This window comes from Haemorhous mexicanus, chromosome 3 (assembly GCF_027477595.1).
Source record: "Haemorhous mexicanus isolate bHaeMex1 chromosome 3, bHaeMex1.pri, whole genome shotgun sequence".
NCBI classification, from domain to species: domain Eukaryota; kingdom Metazoa; phylum Chordata; class Aves; order Passeriformes; family Fringillidae; genus Haemorhous; species Haemorhous mexicanus.
The window spans coordinates 50,908,027-50,926,129 of record NC_082343.1 but is presented as its reverse complement, the minus strand read 5'-3'; the positions used below and the strand labels follow the sequence as shown (position 1 = coordinate 50,926,129).

The following is an 18,103-nucleotide window of genomic DNA, read 5'->3' as shown; positions in this document are numbered from 1 at the left end:
TTTTAGCGTTGCTCTGTCTGATTGAAATTCTTCATGTTCCTAATTTTCTTAAACTATGCATTACATTTTGGTGATTTCAGCATTTACTTGTTTTGATTCTTTATAGTTCTGCCTAGTGTGTCTTTTGGTACTTTTGAATGTCTAAACTTACAGCAGCTCCTTGACACCCCACAAGTTTTTCTCATCATTTTGTTGGTATCTCAAGAGAGCCATATTTCCTGTAATTTGAAAAGAATATTTTGTGGAGGGATGCTTTGGAAAAGAAGAAATTTGAGGTACTATTCTTTCCTCTTCCTTTTGTCATCTTTCATACCTACTCTGATTGAAATGTCATGGGTTGTCTCATCTGTTTTTTGATTGGGGCCAAACAACACAGATTGGCAAGGAAAAGACAATTTGATTATTCCTAGTACCTGTGAATATACTATGTAGATACAGTAATTGACAGATGGAAACTGTTTGTTTTGTGAATTGGTGTCAGAACTTTGAGAAAGGACAATGTGTTGATCAATGAAGAATTTGGTCCACTTGACTTTTGGTGATGTGGGTTTTTTGTTACAAAGCTGGAGTCTGAAGATGGGTTTTTAGAAAGAGAAACTAAAATCCTCTGAAGATGTATCAATGTAATGGCTAAATTTAGAATATAATGATGGGCTGGGACTCTGATTTAATGTATGTTTGCTTCTAGAACAATGAGGTGGATTTGGATATATGCCAGTTTAGCTGAGAGCAGAAACTTTTCCTTTGTGGCTCAGTCCAAACTTCCTTAAGAAACTGACAGAAATGTTAAGAAAACTCAGTAATGTGAGCAGAGTTGCTTTTGACTGACTCTGGAGAGCTCAGTAAATTATAGGTTGGAGAGATCTAGTGTTCTTCAAAATCTGCACGTATTCAGCCCTCAAATGTGAGACATCTGCAGTTGATCATTCTTGGAAGGTTAGCAGTAGGAGAAAATCAATCTGGTTGGTTTTAACCTCGGCTGCTGTTCATGGAAGTTGTTTGTTCTGGCTCTGTGTGTATTGGTGTAGGTTTTTTTGGACTATTTCTTGGATTTTTTTTTCCTTTCTTCTTTTTTCGTTGTATTTTTAGAGGAGCATAAACTTGGGAGAGGAGTTATAACCAGCCATGTAGTTAACTGATGAACACTTCAGTTGTGAAACCTCTGAAATGTTCATCTGTGGGATAATAGGAGGATCAATCTCTCTGAGGTTTTATATCTGAATCCTTCAGGTCTTTTTAATATGTAAGTGCACGCACTTAATATTTGGTGATTGTGTGTCTACAGATGATTTCTCTGGCACACACTCCAGGTGGCTAGGCTAAGGTGTAAACCTCCTAGGGGAGTAGCAGCTACGTGCTGCTCAGGTGCTTTATATGATTGAGCACAGTGTTTACTGATTATTTCTTAAAGCCTGTTTAAATCTGAGTTGAACACTCAGTTTTTAAAAGAACATAGATCATGGCTGATAAAATTACAGTTATAATTTTTCTTAATCAAGCAGGATTTTTCAGGAAATTTGTTTATGAACAGTTACAAAGATTATAATTAAAGTGTAGCACTGTACATTTGCTTTTCAAGAGAGTCAGTCTCACATTCATTGTCATCTTCTCACTTTTTTAAAAACTGTATTTGGGGACTGTGAGAGAATTGGGGCTTTGGACACTTCTTAGTGTGTTGGAAATGCACATAGGAGGGGAAAAAAATCTGAAAAAAAAGCTAGAAGGTAAGAGGCATGGAAGGGAAAATGAGGAAAAAACCTGAAGGTAGAATAAATTGAGGGTGTGTGTGCTCTGGTGGAGAGGCCATTTTCTGAGAGGACAGGATTTTTAATGATGCAGTACTGGAAATACTCAGGGAAAAAAATGGGTGGAGAAGTTGGAAGGGGTGTGTATGTAATTGTTTCTTCATGTCCTTTGCTTTTCACAGAAATCTAGAATATAAATAACAGGGACACTTTTCAGTCAGCAGAGGTGTGGCTTTGGCTTTTTTGGTTGTGTGCTTGCTGTGAGAATTGGCAGGGTCTGGGGGAAGGGAGGTTGAAGCTCATACCTGATAAAGTATCCAATTGCAAATGAATTGGTTTGGGTGAAACTAAAGTGGATAAGACTAACTTCTATTCTCTGAAGCCTAAACAGCACAACTAAGTTTTGTGAGAGATTGATTTATGGTCTAAAACATTCTAAATAATTTAGCTCATCTGGTGGGATGGCCTTCTTTATAACAGTCTAATCTCGTAATAACCTCTTAAACTCTTAAGTTGGTGACAGGCACTGGGAGTGTGGTGGCACTGGTAGGCTACTGGTACCTAACTAGAACCAAAGCTTACTCTTTATCTAAGGGGAGAAAAAATAAGGGATCTTGTAATTTCTTTGCCTGTTCAAACAAAAGGACTTTCTTTTTCTTGCTGTTCCATGCTATGGGAGATAATTTGTGTTGTTCTAGTAAAATTTCTGAAACTGTTGCAGGAAAATAATTGGGCTATTTTGTGGTTACATATATATATTCTACTGTTGTGGCACTATTTGACGTGATAATTTAATAAAATATTTTTTTCACCACCATTGCCTCGTTATCCAGATGGAAATCACCCTGTTATTGGAGGGGAGGCTACTTAACTTCTGTTACCAAGGCAGAAAAAGATGCTGGTTCTATGACACTTTCTGACACGGGTTGCCTTGTGGAACTTTTTCTGTAAAATGCCAACTCCTGAAGCCAGTAAAGCACTCTGCAGTAATTGAATAATCTATGTTAGCATCTCAGCATTATGTGACTAGATATTGTTTTGTCATTATATTCATGCAGTTATAAACAGAAATCAGGTCAATTTACATTTTGTTGTGTGAATTAATTGTGCAGCCACCATCCCAGTGATTGAAATGAGTGTTACTTTTCAATAGCAGTAGAAGGCAATGGCAATGACATGACTGAGTTATTTTTCATGCAGATAGATAGTTCGAGAGCATATCTTCTGAAACTCCACATTTAGCTTCTGTCCATTTGTGTCTCTGGAAATCTCAGAAGCACTAGCCTATAAACAATAAGCTTTCTTTCAGGTAGGAAGGTATTTGTCTGTGTTCCCACAAGATGCATGCACTGATAGCAGCTTGAGGTTGAGACCACACACAAGCTGTTACTATAGTCAAACTAATATTTATGGTGTTGTTCGTATTTCTGTAAACTTTGATCTTGTTAGTTGTTTAGTACAGCTGTGTTAGTCCTCAAATCTGTTTGATTTCAAACAACTCTAGCTTTTAAACACTTGAAAATAGTTTATTTCCTTTTTGGCAGCAAGTGAGGTATGTGTTCTGAAATACAGCATGGTTGTAAATAGAAACAGGTTTACATAGTAATTACATCACGTTGCCTTTTGGGTCTTCAAGTGTACTTATTTTCAAGATCTGAAAGGCTTTAAAAAACTTATATATATTATGTATACATATATTCTTATGTATATGAAACTCTTAAATGCACATAGGTACTGAAAAAGGGGAAAATATTTTCTGTTGTCCTGTAGTGGAGTCCCTTTTGAAGCTGTAGGGGGGGGAGTGTTTCGCTGCTGGCCGCAGCCTGTGCCCGGTGTGGGACAGAGCGGTGCCCGTGACTCAGCTCTGCCGTGCGGAGAAGCCGCGCTCCCCGAACCGGTGAATTGTCTGCCGCTGGCTCGCTTTAATGTTCGCACCGAAATGTTGCGACCCTTAACTTGAGGGCTCCATCTGCTTCCTGCCCTCGTCCCTGATGAATAGGGCAGGAATTGGCAGCAGTGTGGTCAGCTATGTGACCTCATTTGTGTGGCGTCTGGGTGGAGCGCCCCGATCTTCGCTGGCCGAGCAGCTGAGAGAGCGAATTGCAGTAATTCCCTGGCTGAGCCTTCCAGCGGGTGAAAGCCGGGCTTGCGCTGAAGGGCAAGGAGATACCTTCACTCTGACACTTGATACATGCGGAGATGAATTTCTGTCGAAGCGTTCAGAAAAGCAGCAAATGGTTAGAGGGTTCTCTGCAGAAATGGGGAAATGTGCTGCCCGAGTTCCATGCGGTGCAGGGTGACCGTCAACAGCTTTGTCTTTGTGTCTGCCCAAATCAAAGCTGTCACACAAGTGTGCACTGGCAGCCCTCGCTAATAATTGACAGTCAACAGAGCACTCCGGATCCTTTGTGCAGATGGAAGGAGAGTGGTTGTATCTGTCTTGCTGAATTTCGCTGCAGTGTGGATTTTGTACTGTAGTTATGACACAGCTCCTCCTTATTGAGATGGTGTTGCTCAGGGTTAACTGTTCTGGGTCTGATTAACTCCAAATTAAGGCCTGTGGTATGATATGCCGACTTAGAGTGCATGGGTCCTATCCCTGCCCATTCCCTCTTGTGCTGGTGACTGGTTCTAGCTCAGTGTTTGTGTGAGGTTGCCCTGAGCTGTTCCCCAAAATCCTGGTTTCAGGACTGCCTGCCCTGGATTGAGGGAAAGTGTCCTCCTTGGCTTTATGAGCGGCTGATGTGCAGCCTTTAGTACTGTTTCTCTTTCTCTCAGCTGTACTTTCTACCCTGATTAAATTGTACAGCTCAATCATTTTAAGCTTCAGATTATTTTAAAAGGTTCTTAGCTGGTTTAATACCTTGTAATGCAAAATATTTTTAAAGCAATTCGTAAAACATTCTGTGCAGACCGTTGAAATTAACTTCTGCTCCCAGCTCAGCTATAGTAAAATCAATATTTACTTGGCTTGTGTGACCAGAGTTGCCTTTTATACAAGGAAAACATTTCCACTGCTTCTTTTAAGGTAGCAAAGAGGTAGTAAAGCTGTTACTTTCTGAAAGCAGAATAATAGATCCCCTCTAAAGCTACTTTTTCCTCTCCTAAAGTCCTTTTGCAGGTTCTTTTGCCAAATTTTCCAGGTGCACCCCTTTCTAAAAGCTTAGTTGCCATTTCTCCACTTCTAATGAAGAAAGCAAATTAATACAATCTGTTTAGTTGCTGCAAATAATTGTGAACTTGGAACTGAATATTTGAAAGCTAATCTGTATTACTAAATAGCATCCAGGTTTTTTTGATTTTCTAAAATGTAGGTTTTGCATTGTATTTTTTTTTTTACCAAACAATTTGCTTCTAATTCTTGTTGAGGTTTTCCTTTCAGTGGATAAGTTGTAGGCTTTAGCTTGCTGATGACAAGTTGAGATTGAAGGGTAATGTGCTGGGATTCTTAACCTTGTGTACAAGAAAGCCATAAAACTCTGTCACCTGATGTCTTACCATCATTTCCATATCTGTTGCCATAAAATCTCATGCAAGCATCCCTTATCTTATCTGCAAGCAGTAACTGCAGTAGCTTGAAAAAAAGTTCCAAGTGTGGGTTACACAGGCAACTTTCCTGTGGGAACATGCCTCAACCTTTTGTTTAGTAGTCTTGAGTGCAGGTAGAGTCTCCCACAATGTTCAAGCTCATTTCTCATTAATAAAAGTGAGAGAAAATGTAGTTGGTGAACTTGAGTATCAAATGATAGTGTACTTTGCTGTATTAAGCAAGCAGTAAATGTTCTATACAGTCAAATGGAAGCAAGTATTTTATCATTTCAGGTTTTGATCTGTGAACAGAACGGATTATAAGAAAAAAAGTAAGCAGAAAGACTGCAAATCGTAATACCTAGACAGAATTAAACCAATCACAGTATGCTTCTTGTGTTTTTAGTTGATTTTTGATGCAGTTTCATTCCTGTCTCTAATATAGTTGTGGTATATTCTTGATCAAACTAATCAAACTATTCTTGATCAAAATAATCAAACTGTCAGTTATTCTCACTTCAGTGCACAGTGCCAGCCTTTTGTTGGATGTGTTTTTGGTTTAAGTAATTTATCTCCCTGTCACTTAAGGGGGGAAAAACTTATTTTAACCACATGGGTTTTTTTTAGGTTTGCATCTGAAAGAGAAACCAAGGTATTGCTGATAATGCAAGATATTAACTTGCCAAGATACTTTGTTTTACAATGGATTAAGATCAGAAAACAGTGCTATTTAACTTATTATTAGAATCCAATGATTTATGTTATAGTGAGCAATACTATCAAATACTTTATAGAGCATTCACCTTGCTTCTCTGTTTGTTTTTAATGTATTTGGTGGCTTGTTTGGTTTTTTTTTCCTTTGGTGTGTCTTCTATTGTTTTTGTTAAAGTAATAAAAATAACTCTTAAGAGTTTGTCCTCAGGAGTTGAGCTGGAATTATTTTATGGCCAGGTAAACTAGCTTGCTATCTTATTGGACGTTCTTCTCTGAGCTAAGGGAAAAGATTTTTCTGTGTAAATTGCTGTAATTGTGCCTTCTTGCAGTTAATATTGTCTTTCTCTGCATAACAAGTTTGCTGTTCGGCCCCTGTGGTGGGTTGACTTTAGGAGCTGCCAAATGCCCACCCAACTACGCCCTCACTCTCCTCTCAATTGGACAGAGGGAGAAAAATAAGACTGAAGGTTTGTGGGTTGAAATAGGGGTAGGGATATCACTTGCCAGTTTGAACTGTGGGCAAAACAGACTGATTGAGGGGAATTTTTTTATCTTACTGACAATTAGTAGAGGATAGAGTGAAACAAGAAGGAAAAATGAAAACACTTTCTACCTCCCTGTCTCCATTCTTCTCCGGCTCAATTTCACTCTTTAATTCCCAAATCCTTGCCACCCTTCCCCAGTGGGAATGAAAAAGCTGGCTTATTTAAATTACATCTTCAACTGCAATGCTTCTTGAGAGAAAAGCTGGAGTTTCTTAGCAAACACATGCAGTCAATTCTCAGCAAGAGTATGAGCTTAAAAACCCTATGGTCCAAAAATTTTCAGATGGTAGAAATGGACTCTTGGTCTGAAACAAACTTAAATATATCTGAAAATAATTCAAATTTTGGTTTAGCAATATATTAATGCTTGTGGGAGCATGATTTGGATGGCAGTGTGTCCTTGTGCCTTTCTTTATCAAGCGTGACTCTCAAATCTACACAAATGAAGCCCGTGTTTGAGGCATGCAGACTTGCTTTGAGTGCTTGCAGCATCTTGAAATGGTCCTGGCCGGCTGCTAGCAAGTGTGGTTTTCTGCTGCTTGCAGTGCTCTCCTGCTTGATGGCATCAACTGAGGGAGCTGGCAGGAGCAGTGAGGCTGGCTCACAGCCAGCATCAGCAGGAGCAGGGGATGTTTGCTAGCCCCTTTTGCTGAAGTCCTGGCATGGTGTTTCTTATTCCTGCATGTGCTCTGTCTCCAGTCCCCTCTCTGCATGCTTGGTAGCTGTCACCCTCCAGAGGGATACAGGGTGAGTCAGAACTCAGTGACAAGATGTATATTCTATCAGCCTGTCCTGCTCAATATCCTTGAACATTATACACAGCAGAGTAATATCAGGTAAATAATTAGCTACTGTTTTGACAGTGTGAATGTGCTCTTTTTCTGTAAGATGGCAAACTAGCCAAAAAATTTACTCTAGCCATTAAATGTAACACCTCACAAAAAACAGCCCTACCAAATCCAAACAGAACCAAACAGATCTGTGTATACAAATTATCAGTGGCTGAAGGAATTAGGAAAAATAATGTTCTTCATCAGTTCAGTAGTTTAGCATGCAGTCCTACCAGGGCCATTGCTCTTAGATCAGTTCAAAATTGGATATGACACTATAAATAAATCTCTAGCCATCTTATTTTTCATAGTGTAGTCTGGGGGAGCAGAGCAAAATTGATGCTAGCGTTGGTAGAAGTTCCTGTAAAATGGTTCAAACAGCAACAGGTATCGGGGAAATGTTCTTCTGGCTTAGCACGAGCTCTTGAAGACTTTTGAGGCAAATAGATAACCTCTGATCCACTTGTTTTATTGTTGACTGCTTTGCAGTGGAAGAGTGCTTTCTTGTGTCTGATAAATCAAAGAAACTTTTTTCTTGTTTCTGTCTTTGCATATTCATTCTCCTGTTGTGTTCTCATGCCAGTATAAGTGAATTACTGTGCATTCACCTTTGCAAGAAACAAACCAAAAGTGTAGTGAAGAAATTTCAAGTTCCAAACCAGTCTTATGTTGTCAAAGAAACTGATTTTTTGGGGAAATCTCCCTGATATAGGTAAGTGATATGGTGTGTGTTTTTTGACTTTGCACAATTATGATTTTGCTGCTGCTGTGGTGGTTTTTTGTGTAACCTTCAGCTTTTCTCCTTTTGTTATGCTTAAATACCTCTTTGAAGTTATTTGGTATCTTCCATTTCTCAGGGTTGTTTTATTTTTTTTAGATCTTCTTCTAATATGACACTTCTGCATTTGTGTCTTAATTCTTCAGGTTTTGTCTTAACTGATACCTGCTTTCTGTCTGCATCTTCCTTCTCCTCAAATTCTTTTCTGTTGTCCTGTGGCTTGGAGACTGACATGATCCAGATTAAGAACTTGTGTTGTAGTTGATAAAATAAATACAAACATGCATGTTTCATCCTTGGGCAGTTTTAGTCTTTCCTAATTCTTCCTTCTCTCCCAAGAATGAGTATCCTCATATACTGTTTTCTTGCATGGCCTCTTCTAATATGCTAAAATTAGAGAACAAAAGGTAGAAATTCAAGTTTTTCTTGACGATTTCCATTTTTTTTTTCTATAATGTTCATGTCTAAGAGGTGCAGTTATTACAACTGAGCAGCTGGAGTTCTGTGTCATCTTCTAATGCTCCCTTACTGACTCCAAATTTCATTCTGCTTTTGAGGGATTAGAAGGTTGGTAGTCAGTATTAATTGCTTTTCCTTTTTGCAGCCATGTAAAGACTTGAGGAATAACAGTGAAGTGTTGTCACATGAATAGAAAGAGTAGAACAATGGGACAAGACTGAAGTTTCTGAGCTTTTATTTGCTCAGTTTTTAGCAAGTTGTTGTTTATAATACATACTTATCTCTGCAGGGCTGCAGACAAGTCTCTCCCTCATGTAGAAGGTTATAATTAAATGCACCAAAATTGAAATATGCATAAAAGGTTGCTAAGTCATCTCTTAATTATGCTAATTCTTTTGAGAGCAAAAATCTTCACATATATTGCCTTTTTCCCTAGCCTCTTTAGAAGTCTACTCTGACTCTTCCTTTGCACTTTTCCCCTTTCACTCAGCTTTCCCTGGTCATTTACAAAATTTGAGCCTTCTGTTTCTGAATAAACTGAAGTCTGCAAATGGCATTTTGTGAAGCCAGTCATGCCAGTTCATGGTTGGACTGAAAAGATGCTGCAGGATTAAGCATGTCTGTATTGCCTTTTAAGCACTTCCAGAGCTCTTAGCTGGACTTTGTAACTTTGAGGTGGGATCGCAGGCAGTATTTGGTAGAATCATTCTTTGAAGAAAAAGAAGATTGTGAATTTTCTGGCCACTTGAATTACTCATCAGCATGAATTTTCATTTCCAAGCCTGTTGGACAGTGATGATGTCTCTTGTGCTGTCTGGGCAAGTAGCAGGTAGGTAGGGGACTGATATTTCGGATGCATTTGGTTCTGGTACACCAGCTTGCAGATGTGTGTACAGCTGCAGGAATTCTCTCCTTTCTCCCTTTGTAGTAGGCTTCATGAGCACTTGGTTTTTGTGAGGGGTCATTCTTCTGCTTGTGTGCCAGTGGTGGACAGCCTGAAATACGAACACTGTGTTGCAGCTTTTTCCATGATCTTCAGACAGCAGTGTGCATGAGTTCAAATGCCCTTCTGTACATCCTTACTACTGTTTTCCACTTCCTTGCTGTTTTGCAGTTTAAAAAGTTTTGTTTCTTTTTTTGTGCTGCTGCATTGCTATTGTGTTCTGGACAAGGAAATACTGTAACTTTAAGAGTTGCCTTAGTGTAGCAGTCCTGTGGAAAATTGGAAGTGGTAGTTGGCACAGTGAAATTAGAGATCTTCAGGTATGAAGGACTAATATTTATTATGTGAATTAAGTTTCTTTTGTCATTGTGTTAGGGATGAAAATGGTGTTTGAGATGTTTCTTTAAAAAAATAAGTGGTTTTGTGATTTAGTTTTTAGGGCTGTTGTCCAAAGGAACAAACAGCTGTAGAAAAATCTTGCAATAACTTTAGTATTAAAGCTGTTAAAGGTTTTCAACTTTATTTATATTACAGTGGTGTGTTAAAGTGGGACAACTTAAAAGTTGTAGCAAATTTCATCAATCACATTGCTTTTGGTTTTACCTTGTGTGATGCAGGTGAAACTGAGAAATACTGAAGCTATTTCCGATAGTTAGCAATGCAGAGTGTTGAAGGTAAACTTTTTTTTGCTTTTTGATTTGTAGAAATGAATTTTAAAAAAATTGAATTAAAAGAACTTTCTAGGTGCATTCCCCACATCAAGTTTATAGTACACAAAGCTAAAGATTCAAAGGCAAGTCATTTGACGACAGCAGCATCTTTAGGAGATGACCTTGTGATTTGTTCTGTTTATTTGACCCTGTCCATACCACCTGTTCTTTCTGTGAAAGGTAATGTTTTAGTTTCAGAAGTAAGAGTCTGTCTTTCATTACCTTCATTGAGGTGTTACATTTATCTGCATAACCTGAAGAGTGGGGAATATGTTGCTGAGGTTTTTTTGACACTGAGCTTTATAGTTTGTGGTAAATTAAATGCATCATTTCATTGAGACTTTGAAATTCTTGTAAATGTGTATGAAGTTAATTTGTTGTAGTAGCTTTCTCACTCAAAAGTGCAAAAACACGTTAAATAGAAAAGTGGCTTCTCTTAACCCCTTTGGGGAACCACATGAGTTTTTCTTTTCTTTCACAGAGAGCTAGTCTTTTTGTATGCTTCTGGAAATGCATCTTTTCCTTACCCCATCTCTTTTCTCTCCCTCATTTGACCTTTTACTCTGAGCAGTAGCAAATCAATGTAGACCCTTCACAAGCTGCTCAAATGTGTTGGAGCAGTTGGGCTTTGCTTCATCAGAGCTGTCTGGTACTTGGGAGTGTTTGCATGGGTAGGTCTGACAGAACTAATGTGTGCCTGGCTCTTTGGAGAGCTGGGCATGTGCAGAGAGGGTGCTGAGGGGTAACTTCAGACTGGGATGTTGTACTGAACCCCAGTTTTAGGCACAGTTCTTGTTCTAGCTATGATTATAGCATGCATCTTGGGAGATTGGGAAGTTCTTGTTCAGTAAAACTGTTTGTAGCTAGAAATACTATTTGACACTACTTGCAAATAGCTTTTCTTCTGGGGTAGGGTGAGGGTGGAGGTGTCAAAGCCTTAGAAGAACTTCCCCCTTGCCTTATGTGACCCAGCAATGGTAATCTTATCCTGGCTTTTTCTGGGATGGAGGTTAAGGAGTGATCTTAGTCTACTATGACACTAGAAAGTTATTTTTATTGATTAAAAGTGTTCTGAGTTTCAAGATAAACCACTGAATTGAGGCAAAGGTTATTTTGTATTGCATCAAATGCTTTTGTCTGCTGCAGAGGCTGTACTTGGTATTTTGGTTTGCTGTCTAGCTTGCCTTTCTTGCTGGCAAAGAGTTGATCTCCCATGCAGTTGTCATAATTTCCTCATTATTGTATGTAATGGTGTCCACAGGTAGATATCATGAGCTAATACTTCTTCCATCAGCACATCTTTAATGGTGCGTCCTCTAAAATACCTTATTTTCACATTCTGGTTTGCAGTTCAGGGATCTCTTCAGCCATAAATTATATCTGTCTTTTTGTGGTCTCTTAATTCCATTAGCTTGTCTTAGCTTTTATAGCCAGTTTATACTAGTGCCCTCGTTTTTCTTGTTTCACTGGTGGTTGTCATCATTTTGGTCCTCCGGCTAGCAACATTCAGGCTGCAAGCTCTGTCCTCGCTGAGGCATAGACACCACCTGTCTGCTGCAGGGACATTGACCTCTGGTGGAGGGCAAAAAAAACCTGAATCCTGAGCCTGCTTGTTGCCTGACTTTAGCACTGGGAAGGCATGCAAAAGAACCCTCTCTGAAAAAGCACCCAGGACAGGATTATACCTGTGAATGTGACAGATCGACTGTTGCCAGAGGCAGCAGTACTAATTTGACATGTAATTATCTGTTTACATTAAGTGATCTGTTTTTGTTGTTTAGCCAGTTTCTACAAAGGTAAAGGTGATGTGTCTATTCCAAATTGTACACAAAACCACTTGAGATGTTAGAGTGACAGAAATCAAGCTCTACATTTGCACAGGCTCTACCACAGTTCTCTTCAAAGCTTGTCATTAAATAATAAAAACATTTTTTTGAATGGGATGTGTGCATCTAATCCTTTGCCTAAACAATGGGCAGCTGAAAGCCGATGGCTCAGATTCTGCCAAAGGCTTGGTAGGCTTTGAACTTTGGTTGGTCTCCTTTTGACTGCTCTGTTGCTGTATTTTCATTGAATTATACAACAGTTTGGGTTGGAAAGGGTCTTAAAGATCTTCTAGTTCCAAACTCCCTGTCAGGGGCAGGGACATCTTCTACTAGGTGAGGTTGCTCAAAGCCCCATCTAATCTGGTTTGGAGCATTTTCAGGGATGGGGCAGCCACAGCTTCTCTGGGCAACATGTTCCAATGCCTCACCACCCTCATAGCAAAGAATTGCTTCCTTATATGTAATCTAAATATATTCTTTTCCTTTCAAACACTTACTCCTTGTCCTGTCAATGTACTTCCTGATAGTCTCCCTCCCCATTTTTCTTGTAGCTCCCCTTTAAGTACTGGAAGGCTGCTCTTCTCCCACTGAACAACCCTGGCACTCTCAGCCTATCTTCATGGGAGAGATGTTCCAGCCCTCAGATCATCTTTGTGGCCTCCTCTGGATCTGCTCCAACAGCTCCCTGTGCTGGGGGCCCCAGAGCTAGAAGCAGTACTCCAGGTGGAGTCTTAAGAGAGCAGACTATTTTTTTCCAGTTTTTCTCACACTATTGAGAGTGGTATATCCTTAAGGGTCTTTCCACATTGAAGTGGGAAATGCTCAGTGGGCTCACACTGGTCATCAGTGCTTGCTTGATTGCATAAATACCTGGTTTAATGTGTTCCAGATACTTGTCCTGCAATTGCCAGCAGAATTTATGTACTTTCAGAGCAGTTAATCAGGAGGGGGTTCAGCTTTGGGGACTAATTAATGACTAAGCCAGGGAAGGAAATGAGAGTTTAATTAGGATATAGGATTAGCAGTGCCTCAACTTAGTGCTGATCAAATGACAAAAGAAAATCTTATGTTTGCCAGAAGCTGTAAGAAGGGACCATTCATAATACTTTACTCCAATTTCTTTTATTTTTTCTCCATTAAGATGTCTCACTAAAAACACAAAGTGGCTAAGACACCTTTATGACTGTTTCTTCTTACCTCTAGAGGAAGAACTGTAATTTTGTCATGAGCAAAATTCTCAAACGTTTGCTTAGCATTTTGGTTCTGCACAAAGGTGTGGAACCTTCCCCAGTGGTGCAGTATTCCTTGGCCAGCAATGGAATTTAACTGGGAAAGGAAATAATTTATCTCAAGAACTGGACTTGCCCTTCACCTGATCTTCCTCACTAGGGCTGGGTGGCAGTATAAGACATTTAGCATTCTTTGTGTTGGTCGTGTGAAGCTAAAAGCAGGCAAACTTACAGTCACCATTTCTGTAGTGAACTTTCTGGATTATTTTAGGGATAGAAGTGAGAGTATTTGGTGTAGCTTGCACTAACAAATATTTTGGATTTAAATTCTTTAGTTATCCTGTTTATTCTTTGTGCTTGCTTCTCCTTCATCTTTAGAGCACTACTACACTATGTGACTTTTAGGGGCTTCCTTTAAACCTTCTATGTTTCAGGTTTCATCTTAGTAATAACAAAGGTTAATAGGGTAAGGTAAATAATTTACAGGCATCAGTGAATGATCCTTGACAAAATAATGGAATAGCCAAAGAAGCTCAGACTTGGCCTGTCTAGAAACAAAATAAACAATTTCTGTTTTTTTAAACTTCCTTTGTCTATTTGATTTCTGTGAAGACTGAGCTTAACTTGGTTGTCAAGACAGGTATGCAAGTTTCCCCCAGTTCTATCTTCCAAGTGTTTCCTGCCCAGGAATTTGTAAGGGTAGCATCACTTGGTGTGAGTCTTAGTTGTGAAGAATTGAAATGTGCTAGTCAATTGCTATAAGCTGGACAGAAGTGTGTAGAAGCTTTGTTATGTAGTTAAAGTGAAATTATTTAGCTTTTCACTAAACCATATTGTCAAGTGCTATGCTCACATGCCCTTTGAATGCTTCTAGGGATGGTGATTCCAGCACCTCCCTGGGCAGCATGTTCTAATGCTTGTCCACCCTTCCAGTGAAGAAGTTTTTCCTAATATCTAGCCTAAATCTCCCTTGGTGCAACTGGAGGCCATTGCCTCTTGCTCTGTCACTTGTTACCTGGGAGAAAAGACTGAGCCCTACCTGCCTACACCCTCCTTTTAGGCAGTTGTAGGGAGTGATAAGGTCTCCCCTGACCCTCCTTTTCTCCAGGCTAAACACCTCCAGCTCCCTCAGCTGCTCCTTAATAAGACTTGAGCTCTAAACACTTCACTGTTGCCATTCTCTGGACTTTGTCCTGCATCTCAATGTCCTTCTGGTAGTGTTGGGCCGAAAACTGGATACAGGATTTGAGGTGTGGTGTCATCAGTGCCAAGTACTGGGAGATGATCACTGCCCTGGACCTGCTGGCCATACTTTCTGACAGGCCAGGGTGCCATTGACCTTCTTGGCTACCTGGGCATGCTGCTGGCAAGTTTGTGAAAAAGGAGCTTGCTTCCTTTCTCTGTAATTCCTTTAGACATGAACCTGCTGCATGTTCTTGGATGTGCTCTCATCTAATCAGTGCTGGTGATCCCACACCTGGAATACTTGGTCCAGTTCTGGGCTCCCCAGTACAGGAGAGATGAGAGTATACTGGAGTGAGGGCCATGATGATGATGAAGGGACTAGAGCATTTCCCAGCAAAGACAGAGCTGGGACAGTTCAGCCAGAAGAAAAGGATCAGAATCCAAGGGATGCTACTGAAGTTTATAAATATCTGAAAGGATGGTGCAAAGAAGGTTGTTAGGCTCCTCTGATGCCGTTGAAAGGACAAGAGGGAAGGGGTGCGAACTGAAACACAGGAAACTCAGTTTTTGTTAAAACCCTGTCTTGGGTTGTTCAGAGAGGTTGCAAAGTCTCTGTCACTGCAGATGTTAAAAATCTGACTGGACATGGCCTTGGGCAACCTGCTTTGACTGGGGAGTTGGATTAGACAAATGATCTCCAAAGATGCCTCCTGGCCTCTGCCATACTGTACTTTTTACAAAAGCACTTTACTCAAAATTTTACTAAACTTTCCAGGAACAATGAAAAAGCAGTGGATTCATGGAGGTGAAAGTTTTCTTAATCCCTGAGATAGCCACAAGAAATTGCTAGAAAACTTATATTGATATTACAGTGATTATAAGAGTCACAAAATTGCCCTGGGTGTGTAAACTATATACACTCATTGTTTTTGGTGTTGAAATCTTGTTCCAAGTGATAGTGTGTTAGGACTTTGTAAGGACACTTCTGTACCTTTTTTCTTAATTTCTGAGTTAATTATAATTGGAAAGTTTATTTTTTCATTACCTTCCATAGATGAAATTCAACTGTGAAAAAAAGTGTTATTTTTTTTCCTTAGGATACATATGCTAATTTTTTGTCTTAAGGCTGTATTTCTAAATACTGTCAGAGGTTTTAAGCAATCAAACTGAGAAAGTTAACAGCTTGCCTTTGCATAACTCAACTGCTCAAGGTGATTGTCTTCTACACTGGACTGAAAGCTTTAAACTCCATGGGGTTATAAATTCCATTTCTTTTTAAGTAACTGTAGTCTGCACACTGCGGCCACTGAAATGGGTCCTACACGGTCTATATCCAGAGATGCTTGGTTAATTTCCTTTCAGAAACATCTGAATAGCACTTGTGTAATTTCGAAAATGTTAACAGCATACAATTTTTTGAAATCTGTTGATTAAATCAATTTTCACAAGGAAAGTGGGATACTCTTATTAGACTTGTCTTCCTGTCTTTTTTATTTTCCCTGCACAACTAGTTCAACTTGTAGTAACTAGTGGAAGTTTAATCCAGTATTCATAAACCTAATTGTGTGTTATAAAGCTAAGTAAGCAGCTAGAGCTTGTGTGAACATACCAGTCAAATATGCCTGTCAGCATATGCATGTGAAGGACAACCTAGGGCATACCCAACTCCCTGTAGCCTGTGACTGTGTGCTGGGATAGGGTGGGAGATGCAGTGAGAGGCCAGAGAAGATGTGGGCAGCAGCTGGCACTAATGGGGCATCCATTGATATGTGGGAGGCCAAGCTTCAATTTAAGAAATTTGAGCATGTACTTATGTGTGGGAGCCAGGTATTAGTATTTAAATCTGAGGAATTGGCTTCTGTTTGTGATTAGCTGTTGACCTAGAGAGTTTTAGGGAGGAATGATGATAGAATCTAGGAGCTTGGGTAAGAGAGGCTGCTCTGAGAGGGTGGATCAGGAAGGGCTTTAATATTTGGAGCAAAAAGACAGGGAGTGAGGAGAGGTTAGGATTGCAGCCTTTGGGTTGTTGGAAAAGAAAAATAGGAAAACTTCTGACTGAAAGAGTTGGGATAGAAGAGAACTGGAATATGAGTGGGCAGAAAAATTTAGTGTTGTGAATAACTTTTCAGTGCTACTGTCTTTACCTGCCTGTCACAGAGAACAAAATAACATTTTCTTTTGTCCTGTGAGCATTGTTTCCTGAAGATGTTCAAACAAGGTTGTTTTTGATGTCTGTCTGATTTGAAACTCTGCCATAAATACAAGAGAGCTACTTGCATATATACAGTTTATGGCTTGGCTTCCTTCTCTGTCTGAGCAATCGTGTTTACTTGTGCCTGTGCTGGGTCTCTGACATTTGTTGTCTCTGCTTCCTTGCTGGTGTGCAGAGGGGCTGTTTTGTGGGGATGGCTCTTCTGTTATGCAGAAGATTAAGCTAGTTGAGCACAGCAATCCCTCTGACCTTATATCCTGTGAATCACCTCCACAAGTGCAAGTGAGCCTAATAACTGTTCTAATTTGGGCAGAGAAAAAGGAGCAGATGGCTAACACCAACTTGTGGATTCCATTTTCTTTATAACCACTTAAAGATTCAAAGACTTAATCTGTGCTCATAACAAAACCAGCTGCAGTAAATCTAGTTTGTAATTTTATTTGTGTTCATAAATTTACCTTGTCTTTTTTTCTTTAAGTACCTTCCTGTTTGTTGCTTAGAAATGTCTTTGGTAGATTTTGGGCAAGAATTATCTACCTTTCTTTTCTCTTTCCATGTGCTGGGCAGTTTGTGAAGTATGTGCTCAAATGTATTTGTATTGTATGTGAAAGCTTCACGGGGCTGTCTTGCAGTGGGAGCTGAAGCTGCTTGGTTTAACCTGGTGTTAGGGACCCATTGCGAGCTGTTGGAGTGACACGTGGGGTTTCTGGCTCTGGTGACCCTCTGGAGCAGCCTTGTGTACTGCCTGCAGCTCTGGAGGGACGCTGCTTACAGCCCTTGGGTTTGCACTGTCACCCCATGAAAACAGCAGGGTCACTGGCTGGGCAGCGTGGGCTGTCAGGCTCCGTGCTGGGCGTTATTTCTGTCTCCTGAGAGCTTGGTTATCTATACCTCCCTTTTAATCATCATTCCAATGTGCTGAGACCACAGCGTGGCGTGTTAGGTTGCTTTTGTTGGGAGGTATGGAAAAAGCTATTTTAATGTTCCTTCAGCTGTGAGGATGCCTTCCTCTAGGTTATCAGTTGCTGGGGGATTTTTTGTTGTGAAGTAAACACAATTTAGCTTACAATTACAGTACACTTTGGTGAGGACCAGAGGGTGGTCCTTATTACTTGTCTATGGTGGCTTGTTTTTGGTGGTGTCTGTTGATGGGAGACAGCAGGTAGTGAGAGGTGCATGATTTTTATTTTTGCCTTTTTTTTTGGGGGGGGGGTGGGGAGGCTAATGCTTATATTCCATAGTTGTTACTTTTTTTTTTTTTTTTGTTAGATACACTATTAATATTACTCTAGTTTTGCCGGACTGCTGAAGTTTGGAGAGAGAAGGAAAAGGAATGAGGGAAAGCTTTGTGCATACCACTGATTGCAGAAATTGAAATTGCAGCACAAAGGTGAAAGTT

At 39.9% G+C, this 18,103-nt stretch overlaps 1 protein-coding gene across 5 annotated transcripts in view; it reads left to right on the top strand.

The window, feature by feature from the left end:
* UTRN (utrophin) overlaps positions 1-18,103 on the top strand; it is a 338,373-nt gene that overhangs the window by 34,040 nt on the left and 286,230 nt on the right. The window lies entirely within an intron of this gene.